The sequence below is a fragment of the Lithobates pipiens genome, unplaced genomic scaffold, assembly GCF_037356315.1.
Source record: "Lithobates pipiens isolate NorthernLeopardFrog02 unplaced genomic scaffold, aLitPip1_a1.2 Scaffold_13, whole genome shotgun sequence".
In the NCBI taxonomy this organism is placed as follows: Eukaryota; Metazoa; Chordata; class Amphibia; order Anura; family Ranidae; genus Lithobates; species Lithobates pipiens.
This window is the reverse complement of record NW_027507718.1, coordinates 549,277,837-549,305,826: the sequence shown is the minus strand read 5'-3', so window position 1 is coordinate 549,305,826 and position 27,990 is coordinate 549,277,837.

Genomic DNA, 27,990 nt, shown 5'->3' with positions numbered 1-27,990 from the left:
AAAAGCGAGGGAAGAAAAGATCGCGCTATACGCCGATGATATTCTCCTCTATCTGGGGGACGTTGAGAAGTCAACCAGGCAGGGGATGAAAGTCCTCGGGGATTTTAGCAGCTTCTCGGGATTAACAATAAACTGGGAAAAATCATCTCTGATGCCTGTAGACACACTGGAGAGTCAAACTATATTGACAATCCCGCAGTTAGAAGTGGTGGAGAAAATAAAATATTTAGGAATATACATACAAAGTGATGCAAAAAGGTATATAAGTGATAATGTCGCCCCCTTACTAGGTAAATTTAAAAATAAAATAGAAATCTGGAAGAAACTCCCTCTTTTCGGTCGCAGGGAGATGTAATCTTATTAAAATGCTATGGATGCCACAGTTATTGTATCTGTTGCATAATTCGCAGTTATGGATAGATATAAAGTGGTTTAAAAAAATAGAAACACTATTTAGAGAACTCATATGGAGCGGAGGTACCTCAAGAATAGGCCTACAAATTCTGCAATTACCGACAAGGAAAGGAGGAATGGCAGTACCTCACCCAAGAAGCTACTTTTTAGCCGCACAATTGCAACATCTGGGGACGAGCAATGAGCTTAGTGGAGATATAAATAGGAAGTTAATGATTACTGGGACATCTCATTAAACCATAGTAGAGGCCTTGGAGGCAAACTCATTTCCCTATAGAACGCCCACAATAAAACTTGCTCTAAAAGTATGGAAGGCAGTAAAAGCGATAAAGGGTCTGGAAGGGATGACCAAAGAAACCCCATTATGGAACAACCTGAACCTACAGGAAATGGGAATGATAGGGAGGCATAAAGACTGGGAAAGTAGGGGGATTGACAGACTGGCGCAGTTGTATGAAGGAAAAATAATAAAAACATTTAATACACTGAGAATGGAATATGATTTACCAAAACATTCGTTTTATAAATATTTACAAATCAGACACGCATTATCGAAACAATTTGGTACACCGGGGCCAGTGTGGAGCAAATCCCCCATCTATAATAGATTAAAATCTGAAGATAGTGCAAGAGGGTTTATAGCAGAAATATATCCATATATTTGTGAAGGGAGTATAGAAACCCCAGATAAACTTAAAAGTAAAATAAAATGGGAGGAGGAAGTAGGAACATTCTCAGATGAGCAGTGGATGAGGATACTGGAGGGGGGACATTTGATATCTGTCTCGCCAGCGCAGAGGGTTTCACATCTGATGCTGCTACATAGAGCCTATTATACACCGAAGAGGCTATACAGGTTTAGGCGAAGGGAAGATGATGGATGTCCGAGATGCCAGGCGACAGGGGATCTGATGCACATGTTCTGGAGGTGCCCTAAATTGTTCCGTTACTGGTCAGAAGTTATTGCTGATCTGAACGAAACATTTAGAGTGTCGGTTGATGGGAACCCCAGAATGTGCTTATTGGGCCTGAATGAGGGAATAAGAGGGCCGGCTTGTATAAATACAGCAGTAATGAGATGTATGTTCCAGGCAAGGAAGCTAATAGCGCAAAGGTGGCAGGCAAAAAACCCCCCCCGTCGGTTGCGGAGTGGAGACAACTAATAACAGAGACGATCTGCAAGGAAAAAGTAGTATATGTAAGGAGAGGGAATGTTAGGGAATTTAATAAAATGTGGAAACCATGGTTAGATAAGTTGGGATACACAGTATAAAGACTTGGAGTGAATGGGGACTGGAGGGAGAAAGGAGAGAGAGAACATGTGGTATAGGTGTTAAGAAGCTAGAGGTATAGAGAGTAACACGGTCACAGTTTGTGCACGAGGGGCCCACTGCTTCTTCCTGTTATGTACGTGAAGAGGGGGGGGGTGGGGAAATGTCAATGTGGAAAAGGGAGTGTTTAACTGTATAAAGTTTGTGAATGGAAAAACTATTATGAAAATAAATAAAGATTATGTAAAAGAAAAAAAAAAAAAAAAAAAATTGCGTGGTATTTCTCCTTATCTGCCAACCTGGCAGGCCACAGGAAAAGGGGGGGGCAAGAAAGCACCCCCCTGAACCCTACCAGGTCACATGCCCTAAACATAGGGAAGGTGTTTTGGGGTCTTGGTTGGTGGTTGAGGGGTCTGCAGGAGGGGGGCTTATTGGAATCTGGAAGTCCCCTTTAACAAGTGGACCCCTAGATCCCGCCCCCCCCCTATGTTAATGGATATCGGGTACATTGTACCCCTACACATTCACCAAAAAAGTGTAAAAATTGCAATAAGTGTATATTGATTGGTTTGCACAAAAGTTATAGTGTCTATAAAATAGGGGATAGATTTATTGCATTTTTGTTATCATTTTTTTTACTAGTAATGGCGGTAATCTGTGATTTTTATCGGGACTTCGACATTATGGCGGACACTTTTGACACTCTTTTGGGACCATTGTGATTTATACAGCGATCAGATCTACACATATCTACACATACAAAGCTAACTGCTTTATTCAATATTGTCTAATTATTAATATATACATATATACATACACATCAGTGTTCTCTTATTCAATGAATTTTAACAGTTTGGATGAGGACACAAGCAGACCTCTTGACCCCGTCAAACTAAATTACTATACATAACTTTCCCATATTCCACAGAATTACTTTTTAAGAAGTTTTATCACTTATTCTTGACAATGTTTATTTATTACCTTTTAGGAATGTTATCTTATCAGACTATAGTTCAACTGCTGTCAAAGTGTTTCTCTTCTAATTAGCGCTTACTTAAAAACTAAAAATGAACTATCCTAATGAACTTTCACCTAGTACAAATATCAGCATGGAGCAGAGAGGTCATCTAAAGTTCAACATTTAAAAATTAAGACTTTCTATATTTATGGAATAACATTATTATTATTATAATACACAATGTATATAGCACCAACAGTTTACGCAGTGCTTTACAATGTATATGGGGGACAACACAATTACAGTTCGATACAAAAGGTACAGGGGTGCTCGGCTCATAGAGCTTACATTCTAAAGGGAGGGGGTGGTGGTACAAAAGGTAATAGCTGCAGAGAATGATTTGATGGGGACAGTTGTTAGGTGGGTGTGGGATAGGCTTCCCTGAATAAATGAATTTTCAGGGATCTCCTAAAGGTGGACAGGGTAGGGGCTGATCGGACATACTGGGTTAGGGAGTTCCAGAGGATGGGAGAGGCTCTGGAGAAGTCTTGAAGCGAGCATGAGAGGAGGTAACAAGGGAGCTGGAGAGCAGGAGGTCCTGGGAGGAGCGCAGGTGATGATTTGGGAAATATCTGCAGATGAGGTTGGTGATGTAGATGATGTAGATAACATAGTATACATTAATAAAGATTCATAGCTATTGCTTTACTATTGAATAATAATAATAATAATAAGAAGAAGAAAAAGAAGAAGAATATGAATAATATGAATAATAATTATATTATCAATAAAACATGCAAATTAATATAGATAACATAAAATATATTGGTTAATATGAAATTCCACTACATAATGGACTGGGGGGAACCCATGACGTTTTTTTCAATGATGTTTATGTATATTGCCGGTATCTGGCAATACATTACAGCCGCAAGCAGTATTAACCCCTTCCTGACTGCCACACACCGATATATTTTGGCAGATTGACATGGGTGGGCAAAAGAGTGTACAGGCATGTTGCATTGTGGGTGTCACCGATGTTCGCTGGGTGCTCACGATCATGTCATGGAGCGGAAGAACAGGGAGATGCCTTTGTAAACAAGGCATTTCCCCATTCTGCCTAGTGATATGACAGAGATCACTGCTCCCTGTCATCAGGAGCAGTAACCGCTGTCATATGAGGAGTAGCCCTCCCCCCACAGTTAGAATCACTCCCTAGGACACACTTAACCCCTTGATTGTCCCCTAATGTCTAACCCCTTCCCTGCCAGTGTCGTAAAAATCGCAGATTGCCGCCGTTACTACTAAAAAAAGATTAATAATAAAATTGCCATAAAACTATCCCCTATTTTGTAGACACTTTTGCACAAACCAATCAATAAACACTTATTGCAATTTTGTTTTACCAAAAATATGTAGAAGAATATGTATCGGCCTACACTTTTGGGGGATATTTATTATAGCAAAAAGTAAAAAATATTGTGTTTTTTTCAAAATTGTCGCTCTTTTTTTGTTTGTAGCGTAAAAAATAAAAACTGCAGAGGTGATCAAATATCACCATATGAAAGCTCTATTTGTGGGGAAAAAAGGATGTCAATTTTGTTTGGGTGCAATGTCGCATGACCGCGCAATTGGCAGTTAAATTGACGCAGTGCCGAATCTCAAAAAATGCTCTGATCAGGAAGGGGGTAAATCCTTCCGGGCTGAAGTGGTTAAATTACATTTTTTCTTTACAAATGTAATTTTACTGCTCTCATTCATAAAATGATCTACAGCTGCTGTGTAAGCAGTCTTACATAGTGTGGAGCATGAACTCAGCCTCCTGAGCCATGATCATGGCTCTCACGGCAGAGCGCGTTGTGATTGGCCATAGCATGCAGGTCAGGTGCATGCTTTGGCTAATCAGAAGCCTTCAATGCACTGCGAGATTTCGCCATTCATTATGGGGCATTCCGCAGGCTCTCGAATTTCCCATGAACGCCCCATAATGTTCGGTATTCGGCGACTGGACAAACACCCGACTCGAACATTGGGCTCATCCCTATTAGTGAGGTCAGGTACTGATGTTTGATGAGAAGACCTGACTCACAATCAGGCTGAGGTCAGGACTATGTTCATGACATTTGAGTTCCTCCACACCAAACTTATCATGCCATGTCTTTATGGAGCTGGATTGATTTGTGCCCAGGGGGACAGTCATGCTGGAACAGAAAAGGTTGACAGAAAACAATGGCCTACATATACTGTTAAAATAAATGGAGTTACTTAACGCAGTTACTTTAGAGCAAACTGAGAGCAAAGAGATCCCTTGTGATAATAGAAGGATTCTGTGTATACAAGTGACAGTGAGGAGCGGAGGGTGAGATCTAGAATGGAGTTCCACATTCAGGCTGCAGAACTGGGTTGGAGGATCTCATGTCAAGGTCTGGTGAGCCGTATTCAGCCTGTGGGCCTTGTGTTTGATATCTGTGCTGTAGAGGGATGAATGATAATAGAAGGAAGACTGAAGCTGTTTCTGGTACTGCTGGTACTGGATTGCACTTGTACCGGCTGGTGATCTTGAATCTTTCTTTTCTATCACACTCCAATCAGTGTGTGAGGGCAAAGTAGGGGCAAGCTGCTAACTTCAGGTGTTGGTTACATTGTGTGATGCTTTGATTGGTCACACCATTTTATTGTGATCAGCACTGTCCAATGGACAATACAGTCACAGTACTTTGCTTGTGCATGCCAGGGGGCATGTAAGAGCAAGAAAAAATTGAAGCTCTAATATAGCATCCAATCCTGTAACATCCACCTTCCATCCACTTATGTACAATAGGCAGACAGAAGGCAGTCAATGTACCCAAAAAATTCATAATGCCGATGATAATGTCATTCATAATGATGGCAATGAGGATGGTAGCAATCTGACTGAGCTTGTTTAATCTGATCTACAGCATTATACATTCAATCAATGTGTTACATTTACAACATTCTTTTCCCCAGCATTGTCCCTCTTGTGTTCAGTTCAGGTTTTAAAACTAAAATGTAGAGTTTTGGAGAAAACATACACAATAATATTCCAGCACTGGAGGTCAGTATGGCGAATATCTCCACAGCCACCATGTATTTCCCTCTGGTGCTCAGATAGGCCGGGATCATGGCAATCCAGACACTGCAGAACACCAGCATGCTGAAGGTGATGTACTTGGCCTCATTAAAACTGTCCGGTAATGTCCTCACCATGAAAGCCAGAAGAAAACTCACAGCTGCCAGAAACCCCATATAACCCAACATAGAGTAGAACCCGATAACTGACCCTTCATTACACTGAATGAGGATCTTCCCAGGATAGGAGTCCATGTCATACTCCTGAAATGGTGGAGAGATGGACAACCAGAGAATGCAATTCATAACCTGAATGGATGAGCAGAATAACATGACTGTATTGGGAAGTTTGACTCCCACCCATTTTCTACAAGAGCTTCCAGGTCTGGTGGCTTTAAAAGCAATGAAGACCATGATGGTTTTGGCTAGGATAGAAGATGCTGAGATGGTGAAGGGAATTCCAAAAGTGACTTGTTGCAGCATACAGGTAATATCCACAGGACGGCCAAGGAACAGGAATACAGAAAGGAAGCTCAGTATGAGGGAGAGGAGCAGAATGAAGCTGAGGTTCCGGTTATTGGCTCTGACTATGGGAGTGCTCCGAAACCAAACAAATAGTCCAAGTATAAAGAGAGATGTTGTAGATAATATGACTGAAGTTATAGAAAAAAATAAAACTAGAATATCCTCCTCATATGATAAATACTCATTGACCTTGTCAATACAAATAGTTTTAGCTTTGTTGGGCCATTCATTTTCAGGACATTTCTTGCAGAGTTCACTGTCTGTAGAGTAAAAATAAGTGAAAATATCATTAGGTATGGTAGTTATTTGACAGTATTAAATCATGTTGTCTGTATTTTTCCTCAACCACTTGGCCTCCAGAAGATTTACCCCCCTTCATGAATAGGCCATTTTTTGATCACCTCTGCGCTTTTTGTTTTTTGCGCTATAAACAAAAAAAGACCAACAATCTTGAAAAAAATACTTTCTGCTATTAAACACATTCAATAAAATTTTTTCACAAAGATCAAATTTTAAGCCAATATGTATTCTGCTACATGTTTTTGGTAATAAAAATATATCCCAATAAGCGTATATTGATTGGTTTATGTGAACTGTTGTATACAAACTGTGGTATATATTTATGGAATTTTTATTTTATTTTATAGTTATTTTTTATACTAGCAATGGCAGTTATCAGTGACTTATAGAGGGACTGTGATATTGTTGTGGGCAATCTGACACTAACTGACACTTTTGACACTTTCCGCATACCAGTGACACTAATACAGTAATCCGTGCTAAAAATATGCACTGTCACTGTTGACACTGGCTGGGAAGGGTTTAAACATCAGGGGCAATAAAAGGGTTAACTGTTTGCCCAGCCAGTGTTTTTGTGTACTGTGTGTGCTGCTTTTACTAGGGGAAGAGATGGATTTTATTCTGTGCTTTGCAGGGACACAGAATCCATCCCTTCTCCCTTGTCAGAACAGAGATCTGCCAGGCACTGAAGGAGGCAGACTTCGAGGAACTCCCTAGCAACAAACATTTAGAGGTGAGTTTAAAAAAAAAAATTTTTTTTGATTTTCTAGGAACATTAATGATTTTTTTTTATTGATTTTTTTTGGGGGGGGGGCAACTCCACTTTAAAGTGGTGTTGCACAGAAAAAAAAATCATTAAAATTCCAAAAAAAACTAAAAATTTGATTTTTTTTAACTCACCTCTAAATGCCTGTTGCTAGGGGGTTCCTCGTAATCTGCCTCCTTCAGTGCCTGAGCTGGTGACATCCCTTCCCGTTGGCACAGGAAGGGCTCAGCTCTGCCCCCTCCCTCTTGTCAGTCATCTGGGACACGTGACCGGTCTCAGATGACTCGCTTGCTTGCGCAGTGGGTGCCTGGCTGTGAAGCCACAGCCGGGTGCCCACAGTTTCAATGCCAACGCTGCAGAGTGGAGGGGGGACGAGCGGGGCTTCGCTGGACCCTGGAACAGGTAAGTGTCCGATTATTAAAAGTCAGCAGATGCCGTATTTGTAGCTGCTGACTTATTTTTTTTATGGAAACTCCTCTTTAACCACTTTCAGACCAGACCATTTTGCTGGCTTAAGACCAGACCACTTTTTGCGATTTGGCACTGCGTCGCTTTAACTAACAATTGCGCGATTGTGCGACGTGGCTCCCAAACAAAGTTGACGTCCTTTTTTCCCCACAAATAGAGCTTTCTTTTGGTGGTATTTGATCACCCCTGTGGTTTTTATTTTTTGCTCTATAAGCAAAAAAAGAGCCACAATTAAAAAAAAAAACGCATTATTATTTTTTACTTTTTGCTATAATAAATATGCCCCAAAAATATATAAAAAAAAAATAGACTCAATTTAAGGACTTTAAATGCTTTAATTTTCTAACTCAATATCAGAGATTGTACTGAAAGAAACCTAAAGCTTACCAGAATGGTTTGATATTTCTCCTTCTGAACATGGAGCACAATTATAACAACATGGGTGATATCCTTCTCTTACAGATTTACGGAACCCTGGAAGACATTCCTCGGAACATCGACCTCTTGGGACCTGAGATAATATAGAGCTATACGATTTATTAAAGAGCAAAAGTACAGATATAATAGTGAAGGTAAGCCAAGCTTCTGATGTATAAAATGATACAGCATATACCGTATACCTTGGTGGAAACACATGGATCATTCCAGAAGGTGGCCCTTCATTAGTCTGGATATCACAGAATATGCTCTGAACCAGAAGACAGAAATAGTCATCTAGGAGTACTAGCAGAATCCTTTCATTCGAAAGGTTACAGCAACTAAACTATCAGTACAAGTATAAACGCTGCTTTCAAAATCCAAAGAGAAAATCAACCGCATTTGACTGCATTTTAGGAGTCACTACAGAAATCCAGGTAGCTCCATGTTTCTTAATGTATATACAGTAACTGCAAATTTCTGATCGGGGCAATTACTACTCTAAATTTTTTTCTCCTTCTTTTTACAGTCAGATCAATTTAGAAGACCTGGGTAGAATCTGGCCATGGATAATACTGGCGGTCATTCCACTCCAAAGTCTTTTATCTTCTTCTGTACACATGAGTCGGGTCCTTCTATGACTGTCCATGTCCCGGTCTGTGTGATGAGGAGGGGGGAGGTAATAGTAGTCAGTCACGTTCAGCTGGACTTGTTCTGTAATGTAGAAGATGTTTTGTAGTTTATCCACTTCTTCAGTTGTAATGAGTGATGGGAACATATCCCGGCATTTATATCAACACATCTAGACCTGACACCTTCATCTAATCACCATGGAATGAGTCAGGGAAGATGTTGGCCGTCTATGAACAGGATGGGGGGAGGGGGTTAGGATATGTCTGAAGATGGGCTTTAGGGTCAAAACTAGTATATTTCTTGTATAAGTTCTGGATCATCTTCCCCAGTGTAACTCACCTTGTCTCCTCTCCATGATATTAGCTCTGGTTCTAGTGTAAGTTGCTGACCCTCTGAAAGGGACCCATCAAAGTGACCCACAGGCATCGAATCAGTGATATTTCCACCTTTAATTATTGTAATCCAATTTACAATGTCCAGTGGGCTGGGCAGTTCTCCTTTATCATTAAAAATCATGACCTTGCCATTCGGATCCTTGTACTGGACTTCTTTTACATAGCGGGACAGCTTAAAAAATGGCAGAAATGATTATAGGTAACAAGTATATAGAACGTCTAATGATTTTTTGGACTATAGATTGTTTATCTAGTTATATCTCAATCAGAGAAAGTCATCGGGATGAGATGACCTGTTTGCTGAGCACTTATAATCAGATACATTTTATTGGTACTATTTATAAACAATTTTCTTTGTTAATGGGAACATTCCAGACATAAACCAATAATTCTACCCCTTTGCAATACACTGGCTCAGCCTCAATGTGAACATACAGTTCAGTTTTGGTCACCAATCCTCAGGAAAGATGTTGATGAATTAGAAATAGTTCAGCAAATGGCAACACAATGAACAAGGAGGACAGAGGATCTCAGCTATGAGGACTGATAGATTATAGGTATTCACTCTGGAGAAGAGGCACTTTACACGTTAGTCGCCAGGTCCGTACGTTGTACAGACCTGATGGCGGAGGTATTGCACACAATCTGGAGGCTGCCCATCTGTGGGTTCGGGAGCTCCATGGCGGGTGCTGGTGGCTGGAGGGGAAAGAGAAGAGTGGACACACATCCGCTCTCCTCCCCTTCTTCTTGTGACCCAGAAAGAGACGTCTCTGACATCACTTGCGGGTCAAGTTCTCGGTGTCCCCGGCTCGCTCAGCCAGGAAATAATGTTTTGCAATGCAGATGACATTTGGTGGAGCTCAGAGGAGACATCAGAGGTCTTTTAGACCCTGCATATCTCAATAAAGAAAACCTGTCACCAAAAAACATCACATAGGGGACTTTTTGTCCCCTACGTGATGAAAAAAAAAAGTTAAATACATTTTTTTTTTTTTTTTTAAATTATAAAGTTACACCCAAACACATAACCCCCAATCCCAAAAATAAAATGTGAGGCTTCCCACCCACACATATACACACACACAAATATAAACGCATGCACGGGGGGGTGCCTACACGTGAAAATGTTGATCTCAATACATATTGTTACATATCGCCGCACATGCCAGAGTGAGAGCAATAATTCTAATACAAGACCTCCTCCTTAACGCTAACCTGACACCTATAGGGGGTTTCTGAAGCATTGCCTATATAAGATATAGGGTACTGAAGTTTGGCGCCATTTCACGGGCACTCAAAAATATAAGGTTTGGCATGTTGGGTATCTATTGACTCATGAAACCTCGTCTTTTAAATTTTACCATTGCCTAAAACTCACATTGGTGTGATTTCTACAGAAATGTTGAATTTCCTTAACCTTTGCGGTAATACTGTATGACATAAAAAATTGTAACCACCACTATTTCATTCTCTAGGGTCTCTGCTTCCAGAAAATATATAATGTTTGGGGGTTTTGTGTAATCTTCAAGCCTAAAATTATTTTTTAAACGTGTGTGCAAAAAACGCAAAAATGGTTCTGGCAGCGAAAAGGTTAAAGGGCAATTCCACTTTCATGAGAAAAATGAGCAATAAATAATTATTACAAATATAGTGTATACAATAGCTCAAGTCATATTGTTATTGAATGCTATTAAAAATGACCTTTTCTCTTCAATCTACAGCTCTAAAATGTTCTGTAAAATGCAATATGGCCACCTGGAGGCGTTCTTTACACAGATGCTGTACAGAACCCCCTCCCCCAGAAATATAATTTCCTTCTTGTGTGATTGGCTCACTGATTTTCGCAGAAGTAAAATAGAAATCAGTCAGATACAAAACAGATACAAATTGGATTTTGTAAAGGAAAGAGAAAGGTGCCTCTAAGTGCAGAAGGTAAAAGATTTATTACATGGATCTTCCTCTTGATCTCTCCTGAGATCCTTCCTGGATAGCCTGGGAAGACCTTCTTGCACAACCTGGGAGACAATATGCATGCAATAGCACCTGGGGACTCCCACTGAGGGCACTCCTATTTCTTCGGCTCTGGGCCCACCTTTTCCGGATTGGCTCGTCCCTTCACACAGGGCCCTTATCAAACTTCTGCTTACATAGGCAATTGGTCTTAGATGCCCTTCATGCTTCTTCTAGAGTACCCCTCTTTGACATCCTGAGTTATGTTCATCAACCTGTGATACAGTTCAGCGGTGTCTTCCTCCTCATAGTAGCTCTTCGGTATTCTCATTGACTGATTTAAGGCCATTCCAGTCTTCCTTTCCAAAATGTCTCTTACACTTGAACCTGGACTGATGGCACAAATTACTGCCTCTTTGATTTCGGGCTCCAAATATCCTTTCTGTAACCCTAACTATACTTGGTGTAAAAGACTGGTGTAGGACAGCTTGTCCTTCTATCCCATCTCTCCTATCTGACCATCAATGCGGAAGTCTTTCCGGATGGTTACTTCCTGCAAGCGGCCCCCGGTTGCGTCCTTTCTGTGCCTTCACAGGGTTAAGCGTCACTTGTTCATCCATCTGATCTTCCAGAGAGGCATGTGCTTCACGTATGCGCTCAGCCATTAATCTGGAGGTCTCCTGAAACCTTTCTTGTATATCGCAATATTGTCTCTTCAAGTCGGCCAGCTGTTGCTCTGCCTGTGATTTTCCATAAACCCCAACTTGTTGGATTGGGTGTGTCAGTTGGTGTTCTGTTCTTTCAGACAAATTTATACTAGTACCATGGAAGTTTTTGGGGATACCCTGTCCCCACTCTATCAGTGAGTAGGTACAACCAGTGCTGTGGTCTGTTTTCACTGCGACTACATGCGCCTTCCTGTCTGGGGACAAGACTTTGGACCACCTCTTTGACTTGTTTCCTACCCCAGTCGCTTCCTGGAAGTTCGATGGTCATGCTCGCTTCTGAGGGTGTCTCTTCTGCTTCGCACCATTGGATCACTTTGACTGGATCCATGGTGATGCCAAGGGGGCAGGCTTGCTAGTAGAGTGACAGGATCCCGGGCGACACCCCCACGTATAACACTAACCCCTGAAGGAACTGCTTCTTTTGATTGGGCCTGCACTCTACCTAGAAACCCCACTGACTTGACTCAATCCCCTTGGCACAGCTGTGGTGCAATGTAATACAGTACAATATACAACATACAAAATACCTGTATTTTACCCTCAGGACCCACTGGTTTCACCTGGTGAGAAAAGCAATATGCCACACAACTGGATACTTAACCAGGAATATTGTTTACTGTAGAATATTTCAATAGGTGGTTACAGTAATTGTACTGCCATCCCAATGTAGGATGTCAGTACGATATAAATCAACAGTCAGACAAATACAATATGAAAGATATATATATATATATATATATATATATATATATATATATATATATATATATATATATATATATATATATATATTTCTATGTATCTAAACCTGGGAGCTCCCGCTACTTTAAAGCTATACAGGAGGCCTCACTTAATGTACTCTCTCCCGTATCTTCTTACTTCGCTAGCTAGAGATGACTCCTCTGATATTTGTAATCCAAAAGGTAGGTAAGAGTTAGCTTAAGGTACTCCAGGTATAACTCCAAGAACTTGTACACAACGCTTGAGCACTAAAATGAAGTAGGCCTCAAGCCTGCTAAATGTCAGTTCCTCGTTTACGCCTCTGTGGAACAACCGGTTCCAGCGAGGCCTGTAAGTGAGTCTAACTGTGTGCAGCAAATTAAAAACCGGGGGGCCGTAACCCGCTCACCAACTGGATCGGAGTTCTGGGTGATGACTTTGAACTGTAGCTTGCTTCTGTATCAGCTGGGTAGATGCTCTGTGTTACTCTGCTGACTGGATCTGGTCCTCCGATACTCCAATAAGCTACTCTGGGCCTCGTCAATCTGATCACCAGCTCTCAGGCTCCGTCAAATCCCCTTGCAAACAAACAGGTTTGCAATCCGCGGTGACTGTCTGCAGCTGTCTCTCGGAAACCTCCTCACAGATCCATACAGGCAGGCAGCATGGTCCTAAGAGAACTAAAATGGCTGCTGCTGTCCCTTATATCCCCTACCCAGCATGCACTGCGTAAGTGAGTGTTCATGGGTAGGTCACACACAGACTCCTGGGTAACGAGGTCAATCTTCAGAATCCAAACAGTCACTTCCTGTACAGGTCTTTAGGTTGTTCTGAGGTAAATCATAAACCGGTGCATTACCCATATTTGGCCACTAGATGGCTCTAGTGTGAAACCACAGTAGTGTCCATATACCTCACATTAAAGCATACATAATTACATGAATAAACTATGATGTCAGCGCTACATATATTTAAAGGAATATTTTTTTTTTGGGGGGAAGGGGGTGGTAGGGTACCCAGGGGTGATTAGAGTTGTGGGTCTTCTTTGGAACCTTTAGTTGTTCAATCCAATCATGTTTGATGAATCCAAGTGAAATTGATATTTGCTATATTAATCTGTATTTATTATTTTTTCTCTATACACCTAAGGTTGAATATACTACATAGATTTTGTCTTGTTTTAAAGTGAAATGATCTTGCCCACTTTCCTGATGAAGCCCCTTCGGCAAAACATGTAGAAAGCTGGTTGGACGCATGATCATATATATGTGAATACAGTACTATTGTTGTCTGTAATAGGTATTCGCTGCTTTTTATCTACATTTTCTAATAAAATTATTTGTAATTATTTTTATATTAAAAATTGAATTAACTTGCTTTTAATTTGTACCTTTAAAATCCCATATATCTCTCTTTTTGCTAATTATATAACCGCTTATAGAAGTCCCCGAATACTTTAGACATAGCTTTAGGGCAATATGTAGGGGTGCCGTCAGGCTGCATCAGGTGGTCAGGTAATGATAGAAAGGGCCATGGCTTTAACCTGTTAACTAGCATCCTATGTGGTTTATTTGAAAATTCATAGAATTTTTGTCTGGTCCATAGCATAGATTTGGAAATTTTAATCACATCAAATGATTTGATTTGGTTTCAGATTGAGGTAACAGCTCTCAATCTTTCCACAGTGGGGGATTCCAACAGGTGCATCTCTACAGTTTGTAGTTGAGCAAGGAGATCGACTTTTAATTTGGCAGGGTCTCATTTCAGGCGAGAGCCTGTAGATATGCACTCACCTCTGAAGAAAGCCTTATGGGCCACCCACAAGGTGGATATATCCGAAAACCGACCCATCATTTAGTTGGAAGAATTCAGTCAGCTTCTGCTGTAAGTGGGTTTGGGATACTGGATTTTTGATCAGGGATTCATTGAGACACCAATGGCACGTCTTGGGATTTGAAGACGTCAAAACGATGTCTAGTTCAATGGGTGCATGGTCCGACCAGGTAATGGGGTTTATCTCTGAGGAGGTTACATAAGGAAGGAGAGCGGCCGTAAAGAAAAAATGGTCTAATATAGAATATAGCTTGTGGGGGGGGGGGAGAAACCAGAATAGATTTTACTCATTTATATTGCAAAACAAAAATTTGGTGATTAAATCTTACCAAAATAAATCGCTATCTGTTTAAAAAAAGATGATAACATTTCATTTGGGTACATTGTTGCATGACTGAGTAATTATCATTCAAAGTGTTACAGTGCTGAAAACTGAAAATGGCCTGGGCCAGAAAAAGTGGTGGTGGTGGGGCAGCCTATTCTTGAGGTGGTTATAAACTGAATAACTAATAAAAAAATAAAAAATAAAACCAAAACAGAGCACCACTGATGGTGAGATCCCTCGAGATGACTTCAAATCCCCCCAATGTGCTCAGAATTAATATATCATCTTGACTTTTTAAAGTTTAGCCCTAAAAACTTATAGATACCTTGCTGTGTGTGACTTCAGGAAATCATTGTCAGAAATATTTCCTGTATAACTGGAGTCAGACAACTCCGATATGAAAGAATCTGAACATCCAAAGAACTATTATTCTCCAAGGAGAATTCAGCAATGGCAGCCTCCATTAGGGAGACCAGTGAATGTCTGTTTGTTGATCTCCCCTATCAATTAAGCAGAAGTAATCAGTAAAATGTGACTTTGGGGTCCTCCTGCCACTGGGAAGAAGCTAATGGAGCGTGATCTGCACTCCATTCGTTTAATAGAGGGCAGGGGAGACATCAGGGGTCTCATTAAAGGGAACCTGTCCCCAACAAAGTATCACATAGGGGACTCGTGTCCTCATGTGATAAAAAATAAAGTTAAATCCAATGATTTTAACCCCTCAAAATAGATAAATATGAACCTCCCCCACCCCCACATACACACATATACAAAAATAAACACAGACGAGAGGGGCGTCTGTGCAATAAAGTTAAATTTTTTCTACACATGTTATCAACACGCATACTGGAGTGAGAACATTATTTTTAGACTTGTTATCAGTTATCTGGTATCAGTGGATCATGGGTGCAATGTCAGGCTCCTGCAGACAAGTCCTTCAGCTTTCTGCCCATATATCTGTACAGGCTTTTTGCTAGAAAGCTGGAGGACTTGTGAATGGACTACAAGTGTACTGATCAGCACAATCACAGTCCATTGATGCTACAATTCTGTCTGCCACGATGGTAGACAGGACTTGTAGTTTATTCATTCCCAGATTCTTGTGAGTGAATGCCATGGCTGTGTGGGTGGAGAGAATTTTAAATGTGGCCGCAGTTTTGAGGGTGAGGAACCCCCTGCCCACTGGCAAAGGGAGGGGGTGGTTTGGGAACATGTGCTGGAACACTTTACACCCTAAATACTGATATGCCATGTAACAAGTTCCAAAAGGTGAACTTAGCCTTTAAAGCATCACCTATGGAAAAGTGACGATACTAAAATGTGTCACCATTTCAGAGGTGCCGCTCATTTTCAGGCTTGACATACTGACTAGCTATTTTTTCAGTGCATCCTCATCTTTTATATTCTACCAAATAATTGGGTAATATATTACATTTGTGTGCCCTAAAATGAACTTTGTGTATCTTTTACTGAAAACAAAAGATTACATTTGGTAAACCATTGCACTAATATCATGTGACAGAAAAAGAAGATACAGCAAGCATTGTTTCTCCAGGGTCTCTGCTTATAGAAAATATACTGTATACTGTTTAGGGGGTTTTATATAATCGTCAGGCCTAAAATGATTTTTTTTAACATGGTTGCAAAAAAAATAAAAAAACAGCTCCAGAAGTGAAAGGGTTAAACATCTCTAAACTAAACATGAACCTAAACTGGGTGTAATTTTTGTCTGGGCACATTGTGTTCCAGTACTGAACTGGCCGAGTATAAAAAGATACGAGGAAACTTTCATTGGACGCTCTCACCTTATACTTTAGTGTGTGGGGATTTATTTCAGATTTTTTGTTATTTATTTTATAAGTGAAATCCATGTCATGTAATGCTTGAGCCAAAATGTAGACTGAGATATACACTTTATGGGATGTTTTCTCATCAGAATAGTAGAAATCATGTGCAAATGTCTCCAAACTGCAGTTCCTATTAGGATATCCAGTTGTGAGTGGAATAAGGACATTTTTCATTTGGTTTTTTGAAAAGCATCCATATTCAGATATGAGAATATCCTCCATCAGGGGGTCATTTGGGCGGCTTGATGGATAAATCCTATAAAAATATTTCAGCAATCCCCTTATGTAGAGATAGGGGTACATAAACACCAAGCTGCATTTACTGAGAATAAAAAACTTTTCACCCATTGACCAAGAATCTGGTATAATAAATGTTTTCTCCGTGTAATAAGGGACATTATTATACAAAAACTTGTAATAAGCCATACTAACTGAGCCACAAATAATAAGAACTTCCGTAGTTGAGGTCCGAAGCTCTGGAGGAATTTTTTTATGATATTTAATGGACACCAGAATCGTGAATTCAATACAAATTCCATGATTAGATAAATGTTTGCTGAGTTGTCGGATCTCCCTCTCTCCGTATTCATCATCAGATGTGAGGATCCCGACCCAGTTCCACTCCAACCTTTCCAGTAACTTTGCTATGGCCACATATTGCATCTCATCATCCGGAACTGTCCGGAAAAAGTTTGGATACATCTTTCTATCACTCAGTAAAGTATCTCTGGCTCCATAACTGATCTAGAAAGAAAGAAAACAGTCTGTATAATTAATATGGAACTCTTAATGGACAGAAGAAAATCTTAGAAAGTTTTTAATGTTTTTTGGGGTCTTTCGCAACAAACATGTCACCTGAGCTGTCTACAAGAGATCTATAAGCAGATTTTAGTGGTGCTTTTATTTCACCGGCCAATCAGATAAAGATGTAAGAATAAATTTATTATTTCATAAATGATTACAGTCATCAGTGAAAGCTGATAATATGACGTTAATGGGAATTTATCGAAACTGGATCAGCCAGAATCTGGGGTAACCAATCAGCCTCTATCTTCAGCTTGTTTACTTAAACTTTAAAGATGATAGATAGAAGCTGATTGTTTACCATGCATAACTGCCCCAGATTCTGGCTGCTCCAGTTTTGATAAATTCCCCTCTAAGCCCTTGTACACACGATCGGACATTCCGACAATAAAATCCGTCAGATTTTGTCCGAAACTAGTGTTGCATACACACGGTCGGACAAAGTTGTCGGAAAATCCGATCGTTTCTAACGTGATGACGTTATTTCGTTACGATGGGACAGCGTTCAGGCTAGTAGCCAATCAATTTGATCTGAGCATGCGTGGAACTTTGTCCAATTGCAATTCTCTACAAGCGATCGGACTTCGTCCGATCGGATCATGTTGTCGGAAAGATTTATAGCCCAGCTCTAAAACTTTGTCGGTCGGATATTCCGACGGAAACAGTCCGATGGAGCCCACACACGGTCGGATTATCTGACAACGCGGTCCGGTCAGACATTTTCCGTCTGAATATGCGACCGTGTGTACAAGGGCTAAGAGTTCTTCCATTGCAATCCCACCTAGGGGTCTCCTGATCATCAGTTTTCGTGACAGACACTCCCACTGCAAGACTGATTTTGGCTTTAGCTGGAGGTGGACAACCGAGTATAAACACAATTACCAGCTCAGCTCCTGAACCTGTATATCCTTTATGGACCAGATCAATGTTTACATTTCCGCTATGGGTCTGTCTATTCAACCATAACTCTAATTATGCAGTGCTTCCACATCTCCAATATATCCATCCCACCACCATGGACACATTATTCTCCCTGACTGCTCAGTGGAATATGAAATAATACAATAATTCAATAACAAAACAAACTTGTGTTAAAGTCCTCTTTCAATTATATGTGGAATTCAAGATCCACCGATAGATAGCCCTTCTCCCCACAACCCTGGCCCGGTGGTTGCGGGGATCTGCAAGAGGTAGGCTTATTAGAAGCTGGAAGCCTTTTTAAAAGTATGGAGGCCTCCCTATGTAAATGAGTAATGCCGCGTACACACGGGCGGATTGTATGGTGTACTTAGTCCGTCGAAACACATTTTAGCGGACAATCCGCTCGTGTGTGGGCTTCAGCTGACTTTTTCAGTGTGCAGTCCGGAGTACTAAGTATTTCGGTTTTTCAGAAATTCTGTCCGTCGTACTTTGGTTTCAGCGGACAATATGGTCGTCAGTATGCTAGTTGGACGGACTAAGAATGGCGCATGCCCAGAAAGGATTTACACGGCGGAAGGGTGCTTTGCTGTGTCTTGGACTTCCTATTTCTAGTCCCGTCGTACGTGCTGTACACGTCATCGCGCAAGCTTTCGACGGACTGTTTGTACATCCGTGTGTTGTCAAGTCTGTTCAGTGGAAAGTACGACGGACTGTCCGTCGGATTGTATGACGGACTAAGTACGCCATACAATCCGCTCGTGTGTACGCGGCATAAGAGGCACATAGTACTCCTACTCAATTACAAAAAAAGTAATCTATAGATAAAGACACCCAAATGTTTGACATGTCCTTAATAGGGATGAGCCAAACACCCCCCGGTTCGGTTTGCACCAGAACTTTCGAACGAACCGAAAATTTGTACTAACTTTAGAAGCCCATTGAAGTCTATGGGACTCGAACGTTCAAAATAAAAGTGCTAATTTTAATGGCTAATATGCAAGATATTGTCCTAAAAAGGGTTTGGGGACATGGCTCCTGCCCCAGGGGACATGGGTCAATGCCTAAAATGTTTTTAAAAATTGCCGTTTTTTCAGGAGCACTGATTTTAATGACGATTAAAGTGAAAAAAAGTGAAATATTCCTTTAAATATCGTGCCTGGGGGTGTCTATAGTATGCCTGTGAAGTGCCATGTGTTTCCCGTGTTTAGAACAGTCCCTGCACAAAATGACATTTAACAGAAAAAAAGTCATTTAAAACTGCTTGCGGTTTTAATGTAATATCTGGTTCTGGCAATATGCATGAAAATCATTGAGGAAAATGGCATAGGTAGCCCCCCAGCCCATTACTGGCCCCTTTGGGTCTTGTGCGGATATTAAGTGGAACCCCGTACCCATATTAAAAAAAGGAAAGGCTACAAGCGGTACATTTTTAAAGTGTAGCTTCAGTCAAAAAATCTATTTTTAAGCTTCTTGGAAAACATAGGGAAGGGCTATCACCCCTGTATAATTTGTTTTGCCATCCGTCTTTTTTCATCTCACTTCCTGTTGTCTCCTTCCGTTTGCCAGACGTTTGTAAGTTGGATGTTTGAAAGTAGGGGCCTGCCCTATATGCTCTGCAGAAATTTGCACCTAAGGTGTTGGTGTTGCCACAACACTGTAAGTGACCCTTGGTAGATGCTGGAGAGCCCTGCTGTGAACAATTATATCAAGAATTATAATTACATGCCATTGTTGAACAGTGGTAGAAAAATAGGGCCTTTGGTGGTTGTGGTGGTGGTAGTGGTGCTGGTGCCACAACACTGTAAGTCCTCACAGTTACTCTCGGTGGGTGCAGGAACGGGCCCTGCTGTGAAATATTATATAAAGAATTGTAATTACATGCCCCTGTTAAACAGGGGCTTAAAAATTGGGCCTTAGGCACTGCTTGCTGGTGCCACAACACTGCAACCTCTCCCAGATACTCTAGTTGGAGTGCAGGAATGAGCCCTGCTGCAAAGCATTGCAACAAAAATTGTAATTACATGCCCCTGTTAAACAGGGGATGAAAAATTGGGCTGGTGGCATCACCCAGAACCAAAAATGTTCTTCCAAGATATCAGCGGAGGAGGAAGAGGATAGACAGTCAACATAACAGGACAATCATTCAGCATCAGCATAGGCAGTCTTGAAGGGATGTAATATTTCCCAAAACATTATTCGGTTACATTAGCTTCAGGTGCTTGGTAGCTGGTGGTGATCCAAGACTAATTCATCTTTATGAAGGTCAGTCGATCAACCGAGTCAGTGGACAGGCGCACCCTGTGATTGGTTACAAAGCCACCAGCAGCACTGAAGGTGCGTTCCGAAAGAACGCTGGATGCAGGACAGGCCAGTAGCTCAGTTGCATACTGTGCAAGCTCTGGCCAGTGATCCATCCTCAAGACCCAGTAAGGCAGAGGATTTTCGGTGGGGAAGGTGTCCAAGTCTGACCTTGCCCCTAGGTATTCCTGCACCATGTAAATCAGACACTGGCGATGGTTGCTGGAACCGATCATACCTTGGGGCTACGGACTAAAAAATTGTCTGAACGCATCGGTCAGACGGCCACCTTCTCCACCGCTCCTTCTGACCAATGCCTCAGCAACACGTTGTCCAGAACCAGGAGTTTGTAACCTCCCAGTCTCTGGGAACGCGTTGCACAGACCTTTCTGAAAGGCCTCCCGGAGATATCTCATCCTCTGCTCCCTCTGTGACGGCAAGAAGATAAGGTCCACAACCTTACCCTTGTACCGTGGATCAAGGAGAGTGGCCAGCCAGTAATGGTCCCCCTCCTTGATCCAAAGAATACGAGGATCCTTCCGCAGGCTTTTGCAGAATCAGGGAGGCCATGCAGCGTAGGTTAGCTGAGGCATTCAGTCCGGATTCCTTTGGGTCACAGGACAACATGATCCGCAGCTACCTCCTCCCAGCCACGTACAAGTCCACGGGTTTCTTGGGACTGTAAATCATCCCTACAAGACTGCTTCTGATGCTGAGTGCCAGGTGTAACGATATCACGTCAGAGAAAGGAGATATTGTAACTAGTTTCCATGTTGTTTGGAAAGCAGCCATGACCTTAGAATAATCTGAACTCCCCTCTCACTGTCTTAGGAATCCAAAGCTTTTAAAATTTTCAAAAGGAAAGAAAGGTTATCTCGGCAGAGGAAGCAGAACCAGGCTAGGTCAATAAACAAGGCTCAAGTTGCCTGGCAAGATATTCAGGCCTGTCGTAAAACTGTCACCCTCTCCATTCAGAGAATCAACAGGTACCCATCGTAAATACTTCCAACCACAGAGTGCAGACAGATTAGTCAAGTTTTGAAACTTCAACATTTTTTATAACTTTCAAAGCAATCATAGCACAGCCATAGTATGGACATATTTAGTTTCCTCAGATAATTTCTAACATTTCAAGTCTAGACACTCCTATGTCAGGTCATATGGGAAGCCACTGGGACCCCTTACTCCTCCTAGGTAACCCTGAAATGGGAAACCTGTCATGTGTGGACTTGTTTTGAAGAAAATATCATGCTGATCACTAAAATGGATATCTGCAGTCTATAAACAGTAGAGAGGCAGAGATATGAATATGTATCCCGAAGTGTACCTGAGACAGGGTCATGAGTGTAGACACCTCCCAGCAACCAACCCCTAAACAAGATGACCAGACGATTGGTCACTGGTCGCTGTCAACACCCCCTTTGATTTGACAGAAAAGAGGAGAGGCCAAGGCAATGGTCAGTTCTCCTTTTACCATCCAAGCAGAAACATCTGCCAAGTTTGAGAACCGATTACCTTTGCTCATCTATCGACTCTGATCAACTCTCGGACATTAATTGCAAGTATTCTTCCTTCCCAATTCTACCTTATTTCTTTGTGGCTGTATATTGTCTTTATTTTTTGAAACATCCTTTTTCTGTAAATGTTTTATTCGCACCAACCTTGACCTTTTCATAATAAATCCTTACGTTGAAAAGTGTTAACCTTGTCTTTAAACCTCTTGATGCAAACTATAAACGAACCTGTCTCTTAAAAGGGCGCTACTGTGGTAGAGTAAGGCGCTGAGCAGACCTGTCTGTGGTGGCAGTGTGTGTTGCAGGAGCTTATTCTAAAATTATTATTGGTATTGCTTAAATTACGAGTCCCCCCGGCTCTGTCTTTTTAAATGGGGGATGGTGGCAGTTAAAGGGTGTATTGTGTAATTAGCCCAGTGACAATCGCTCTCAGCCTGCCCGCACCTAGATTGTGGTCCCGCAAGCTGGAAAATCATTGTGCTGGGTGAAGCTGAGTGTGGCATTGTTACGTAAGTGACAGCGTGGTGTGAGGTTGGCCGGTCCTTTGTCGCCAGTTAGCGAGGAGGGCAGGGATCTGACACCCGAGATCGTCACACCAGGATCCACCTCCATGCTGACACAATCATCCTCCTCCTCCTCCTCCTCCTCCTCCTCTCGTCCTCTTCCTGTGTGATGGGTGGGACAGCAGGAACACTGTCTGGATAAAGGGGGCCTTGAGAGGCAAGGAAGTCCTCCTCTTCCTGCCTCTGTTCTGCCTCAAGTGCCCTGTCCATTATTCCACGCAGCGTATGCTCCAACAGGTGGACAAGAGGTACAGTGTCACTGATGCATGCACTGTCACTGCTCACCATCCTTGTGGCCGCCTGAAACGGTGACAGGACAGTGCATGCATCCCTGATCATGCCCAACTAGCATGGTGAGAAAAAAACGAGCTCCCCTGACCCTGTCCTGGTGCCGTAGTCACACAGGTACTCATTGATGGCCCTCTGCTGCATGTGCAGCCGCTGCAGCATGGCCAACGTTGAGTTCCACCTGGTGGGCATGTCACATATAAGGCGGTTCTTGGGCTGGTTCAACTCCTTTTGGAGCTCAGCCAGAAGAGCACTGGTAATGCACACAGACTTTCCTGGCCTGCTTCAGGACATCCTGTAAGCCTGGGTACCTGCCCAAGAACCGCTGCACCACCACGTTAAGGACGTGAGGCACACAGGGCACATGCGTCAGTTGTCCCTGTCAGGGGGCGGAGAGGAGGTTGGTGCCATTGTCCCAAACCACCAATCCAGGCTTAAAGAGGAAGTAAACCCTGATGAGTTTACTTCCTCTTTCATTGCCTGCAAAGGCAAAGCATAATGGACTACTATACATCGCATAGTAGTCCATTATGTGTCACTTGCCTGATACAGGAGCCAGCGATATCACCGCTGTCCCCGCTGTCCCCCATCCATCTTCTCGTTGGGGTCTCGCTGCTCTGCCGCTGTCATTCGGCGAAGCCGCGATGACGTCACTCCCACGCATGTGCACGGGAGCTGACATGCGCTGCATCTTCGTCGTTGACGGTGCCGCGCTCAGTGCGCCTGCGCGCCACTGTCTACACCGCATGCGCCGTAGACAGCAGTGCCTGTCTTTCGGCAAATATCTCCTAAACCTTGTAGGTTTAGGAGATATTTCTTGGACCTACAGGTAAGCCTTAATCTAGGCTTACCTGTAGGTCAAAGTGTGTTGTAAGGGTTTACAATCACTTTAAGCTGGCATGGCATCAACCACTTCTCGGCCTGCCCCTGCAGAGCTAACAAAATATCTGCCCCAGTGTGGCTCCTGTCCCCCAAACAAACCAACGCAAGCACGGCATTGCATTGTTTTGCCTGCGTACTTGCATAGCTCCTTGAAGGCTTATGGAGCACCGCTGGTTCCGAGGACATTGCATTGTTTTGCCTGCGTACTTGCATAGCTCCTTGAACGCCTACGGAGCACCGCTGGTTCCGAGGGTAGCACTGGAAGAGGCCATGGAGGAAGAAGAAGAGGAGGGGGTGGAGGAGAGAGGTGTGTCACAACCAGTAGTAGCATTTTGGAGACCTGTTGGCGTAAAAATCTCCAACACTATTGCACCTTGTCCTGCATCCTTCCCAGCTGCCAGAAGAGTGACCCAATGGGCCGTGAAAGACAGGTAACGTCCCTGTCCATGCCTGCTGGACCATGAGTCAGCGGTAATATGCACCTTACTGCTGACCGCCTTGTCCAGCGAGGCAAGGACATTGCCTTCCACGTGCCGGTAGAGAGCCGGAATCGCCTTCCGTGAGAAAAAGTGGCGTTTGGGGACCTGCCACTGAGGAACCGCACATTGCACAAACTCACGGAAGGGGGCCGAGTCTACCAACTGAAAAGGTAGCAGTTGAAGTGCTAGCAATTTAGCCAAGCTAGCATTCAACCGCTGGGCATGTGGATGGCTAGGAGTGAACTTCTTTCTACGGTCTAGCAGCTGGGGCAGGGAAATGTGCCTACTACAATCAGACGTGGGTGTACTGCTAGCAGAGTGCCCACAAGCACTTGACTGTGACACACCTAATTCTACACCTTCATTCCTCTCAGTGCAGGTTTCAGAGAGGACTGAAGGTCTAGTGGGGTTGGAGATCCTAGCTGATGAGGAGCAAGGAGAGTTCCGCTTTGTTCTTTGGTGTGGGTCTTTGAGGTAAGCTTGCCAACGAGCTGCATGGCAGGTCAACATATGTCTGGTCAAGCATGCGGTGCCCAAGCGGGTGATGTTTTGGCCACGCGAGATACGCTTGAGACATATGTTGCAAATACCAGTGGTGCGATCTGATGCACTCATCTCAAAAAAGGCCCACACCAAAGAACTTTTAGAATAACGCGCAGAGGCAGCGCCCTGCACAGGCGGAGCTCTGCGGTGTGATTCAGTTGTGCTGCCCCTAAGATGGCCCCTGGAGGGCATCCTGCCTCATTGGAGATGTGCCTCCTCCTCCTCCTCTCTCTCCAACCAGGCACCCACGTGAAGTCAGTGCCCTCATCATCCCCTACCTCTTCATCACTGGAGAAAACCTGGCAGTATGCTGCAGCTTGTGGAACATGACTGCTAGATTGCTGTCCTTCTTGAGCATCCCCTCTCTCTGCGCTCACGCTACTGCCTTCCTCTAGCTGAGTAACATCATCAGAGCCTACAAAACACTGGGCATCCTCCTGAAGCATGTACCCAACACTGTGCTCAAACAGTTTGGAGTACTCCTCAGGAGGACGTGGTGGGTCTAGGGAAGAAGTCACTGATGATGACATTGAGAGGAGGGAAGACGATGCGTTGGCAGCTGCTTTGCTAGTACCCTGAGCCTGGGTGAGAGAGGATGAGGAGGATGAAGAGGGCTTGGTCATCCACTCTACCAAGTCTTCAGCATGATGTGGCTCAACACGTCCATCTGACTAAAATAAGGACAAGCATGTCCCATGGCCACGTGCTGATGACGATGCACCACGTCCACGACCAGCACTGTTGTCTCTAGACACAGAGCCTGCTTGCCCTCTTTTATTGGCTCATGCCTGTCTGCCTCTCCTTGTTGGCCTTCCAGACATGGTAATGGTCTGCAGGGAGATGGGAAAACCAGCAATTGGGTAGTGTATATTGTGCTGGAGGCACAAAACACCCCTAACTCCTGCAGATGCCTTTATTATAGAACACCAGCAATAAAGGGCAGATACAGGTGTATATTGTGCTGTGCTGGAGGCACACAACACAAACTAACTCCTGCATAGTGATGGACGAACTTCCGACGAGACGTTTCGCAAACGCGGCCGATAGTTCGCGAACCGGAACGGGCCCCATTGACTTCAATGGGAGGCGAACTTCGCAAACCTACAGGTCAAATTTGCAGCCACAAAATAATTAATAGCTGTGCAAACATAGTCCCACCACATGGCCAATGACATAACACATGTATGAGGTGAATCTGGGATCGACAACTACAAGCATTCTTTTTTTATATGGGAAATTGTTGTGACAATTCAGGTGTGGAGCGCATGAAAGCAATGGAGGAGAGGGAATGTCAGGGAACAGGGTAGGCAAAGAAGAGGGTGCAGGAGAAGATCACCAGCAGCGTGACATACAGCAATGACACCTGCACCGTGATAGAGTCATCTGACAACAGCACCGTGATAGAGGGCACTGACATCAGCAGCGTGACATACAGCAATGACACCTGCACTGTGATAGAGTCATCTGACAACAGCACCGTGATAGAGAGCACTGACATCAGCAGCGTGACATAAAGCACTCACACCAGCACCGTGATATACAGCACTGACAGCAGCACCGTGATAGAGAGCACTGACATCAGCAGCTTGACATAAAGCACTCACACCAGCACCGTGATATACAGCACTGACAGCAGCACCGTGACAGAGAGCACTGACATCAGCACCGTGATATACAGCACTGACACCTGCACTGTAAGCAACCCCAGGAGGAAGTCAGCATAGCACAGGGATGGTGGGAGCCCCTCATAATGAGCATTGCACAGGGATGGTGGGAGCCCCTCATAATGAGCATAGCACAGGGATGGTGGGAGCCCCTCATAATAAGCAGCCCCAGGAGGATGTCAGCATAGCACAGGGATGGTGGGAGCCCCTCATAATGAGCAAAGCACAGGGATGGTGGGAGCCCCTCATAATAAGCAGCCCCAGGAGGATGTCAGCATAGCATAGGGATGGTGGGAGCCCCTCATAATGAGCATAGCACAGGGATGATGGGAGCCCCTCATAATAAGCAGCCCCAGGAGGATGTCAGCATAGCACAGGGATGGTGGGAGCCCCTCATAATGAGCAAAGCACAGGGATGGTGGGAGCCCCTCATAATAAGCAGCCCCAGGAGGATGTCAGCATAGCACAGGGATGGAGGGAGCCCCTCATAATAAGCAGCCCCAGGAGTAAGTCAGCACAGCACAGGGATGGTGGGAGCCCCTCATAATGAGCATAGCACAGGGATGGTGGGAGCCCCTCATAATAAGCAGCCCCAGGAGGTTGTCAGCATAGCACAGGGATGGTGGGAGCCCCTCATAATAAGCAGCCCCAGGAGTAAGTCAGCACAGCACAGGGATGGTGGGAGCCCCTCTTAATGAGCATAGCACAGGGATGGTGGGAGCACCTCAAAATATGCACAGCAGAGGTACAGCCCCAGGAGGAAGTCAGCACAGCACAGGGATGGTGGGAGCCCCTCATAATATGCACAGCAGAGGTACAGCACCAGGAGGATGTCAGCACAGCACAGGGATGGTGGGAGCCCCTCATAATAAGCAGCCCCAGTAGAAATATGACACCGCTCAACTTCTTCAAAGAGGAGGGTACGGGCATATAGTACGGTGTGCTTTTTTTGGACAAGGAAGTGAGCCAAATGAAGAAAGAAGGTCTCTGTGCTCGATTAAAAAAATTGTTTATAGACATATACATGGTCTACTGGTCACATGTGTTGAATTCCTCCGAGATCCATGCCTCATTCATTTTTAGAAATGTGAGGTAGTTAACACTGTCGTGAGCTAGGTGAGTACGCTTATCGGTCACGATCCCCCCTGCTGCGCTGAACGTCCTTTCGGACAGGACACTGGATGAGGGGCAAGCCAACAGTTCGATTGCAAATTGGGCAAGCTCTGGCCAGAGGTCAAGCCTGCCCACCCAGTAGTCCAGGGGTTCATCACTCCTCAGAGCATCCACATCGGCCGTTAACCCGATGTAGTTGGACACCTGACAGTCTAGGCATTCCCTGATGCTGGATCTGGATGACACCTGTCGATGGGTCGGCTGAAAGAATGACCTCATAT